This window comes from Oncorhynchus masou, chromosome 23, assembly GCF_036934945.1.
Source record: "Oncorhynchus masou masou isolate Uvic2021 chromosome 23, UVic_Omas_1.1, whole genome shotgun sequence".
In the NCBI taxonomy this organism is placed as follows: domain Eukaryota; kingdom Metazoa; phylum Chordata; class Actinopteri; order Salmoniformes; family Salmonidae; genus Oncorhynchus; species Oncorhynchus masou.
The window spans coordinates 60,576,606-60,578,920 of record NC_088234.1 but is presented as its reverse complement, the minus strand read 5'-3'; positions in this window follow the sequence as shown (position 1 = coordinate 60,578,920).

The following is a 2,315-nucleotide window of genomic DNA, read 5'->3' as shown; positions in this document are numbered from 1 at the left end:
TTCAGAAGATGCCTTAGTCCAATGGCTCGTATGTGTAATGTAATGGAACTGAGAGTCAGGATCAAGTGCAGTTCTCCATCTTCTTTTTAAATATTGAGCCAACACATTTTCAGCACTTTTATTTTCATGACAGATTAAGACTTGTTTTCTCATGTTCTATTTGTGCCTCTGTGAGCAGTGTGTTTGGAACATCAAATGCTATAAAATGGCATTATGGAATCGCAATACATATATAATTGTGAGAATCGCAGTACACATCGTATCGGCACCTAAGTATCGTGATAATATTGTATTGTGAGATCCTTGGTAATTCCCAGCCCTAATAGGCAATATGTTACTTTATTTAGTGCTACCTGCTATTGTGGGTTTAAAATTCATTGGTATTCACGTGTTTGTTTTTGAGGTAGAATTACTGTCATGTTATCGATGTCAAATTGCAGACCTTATTTGCACCTACTCTATTCCATGAGCAAATGGGTGTGTCTGGCTCTTAAGCCAACATACGCAGATTTTACAGCGAATGCTGTCTCCGCGAACGCAGGAATTGCAATCACGCTTTAGCAATGAATTTCCGCAATACGGAATGAATCGAGACCCTAAGTTATTTTTGCATCTCGTTGCTTTCACATATTTACAAGCTGAATGGAAATAGCAGACTGAAAGAAAAAAGTAAGAAGCATCCATCCAAGTTAATCACTTGTTCAATCTGTTTCTCTGCCTGGGAGACTGGTGGAATGTCTTATCAGTGAGAATCCATCGTCCCAGTTCAAAGGCTGTGGTACTCCAGTGGGTTTATGGGAAAGCTCTTTGATGTCTAGTTCTCCTCCCCACCCAGTCTTTAGATCTGTATGACTTAGGTCTGTATGACAAAGGCCTTTAAACATGCTTGGATGAACATTGCTCTAGGTATAGGGTCAAAGGTTTGTACTGGGCGTTCACAGAGAAGACATGTTGTCCTGCCGCCATAACAAAGGCCTCGCTGAGCAGGGTTCAGGGAGTAGCTTACTCTCTACTCAAACACACCAGAGGAGTGATCTCTGGGCCAAGAACAGGCCCTCTCTTTTGTGTAAGGAAAAGATGGTAAACATAACAAGAAAACATACTCAAATAGATAGCATGAAAGGGACTGCTCGTGGGCCATTTGTTTGGGGAGAAAGACCAACTGTCACAGCAGAGTCATGGTAAGGGAAAAATAAAGAAATATGTGATGGATAAAGAGAGAGAAAGACATACTGTAGATAGATAGATGGATGGAGGGAGGGAGGGAGGGAGGGAGGGAGGGAGGGAGGGAGGGAGGGAGGGAGGGAGGGAGGGAGGGAGGGAGGGAGGGAGGGAGGGAGGGAGGGAGGGAGGGAGGGAGGGAGGTAGGTAGGTAGGTAGGTAAGTACAGTGCCTTGCAAAAGTATTCGGCCCCCTTGAACTTTGCGACCTTTTGCCACATTTCAGGCTTTAAACATAAAGATATAAAACTGTATTTTTTTGTGAAGAACCAACAACAAGTGGGACACAATCATGAAGTGGAACGACATTTATTGGATATTTCAAACTTTTTTAACAAATCAAAAATTGAAAAATTGGGCGTGCAAAATCATTCTCTGCCTAGCAACCATCACCTAATGGAGACAGATAGAGCCCTACAGAGTAGCCATTGTCATGCAGAATAGTGGTCAGGACAGAACATTTATATGAACAATAGAAAAAAAAGGTGCTATCTAGAACCTAAAATGGTTCTTCGGCTGTCCCCATAGGAGAACCCTTTGAAGAACCTTTTTTGGTTCCATGTAAAACACTTCCCACAGAGGGTTCTACATGGAACCCAAAATAGTTCTAACTGGAACCAAAAAGTGTTCTACATGGTACCAAAAAAAGTGTTATCCTACATTAAAGTGTTATCTCATATTTAGGTAGCCTGTTTTGTGTGGGGTTTTATGTGTGGTTGTTTCCGTGTCTGTGTTTGTTTCACCACACAGGACTGTTTCGGTTTTCACATTTATTGTTTTGTATATTTGTAGTGTTTTCTCGGTATTCGTCTTGATTAAAGATGTTTACCCCTAACCCTGCTGCGTTTTGGTCCGCCTCTCCTTCCCAGGAAGAAAGCCGTTACAGCTGAATAACCGTTTTGGATCACTTTTTTCTAGTAGTGTAGACACGACATGTAACTACACGACTCAGGATATTGCAACCAAAAAATGAAAAAATGACAATGGAGCAGATGAAAAGTTCTCCCTGTGTTTATCAAATAATACTTATTCTCATGCCCATGCACGTGTGTGTAGGCTTGGTTTGTCCCAGCAATAGCACTCATGCTGCAGTTT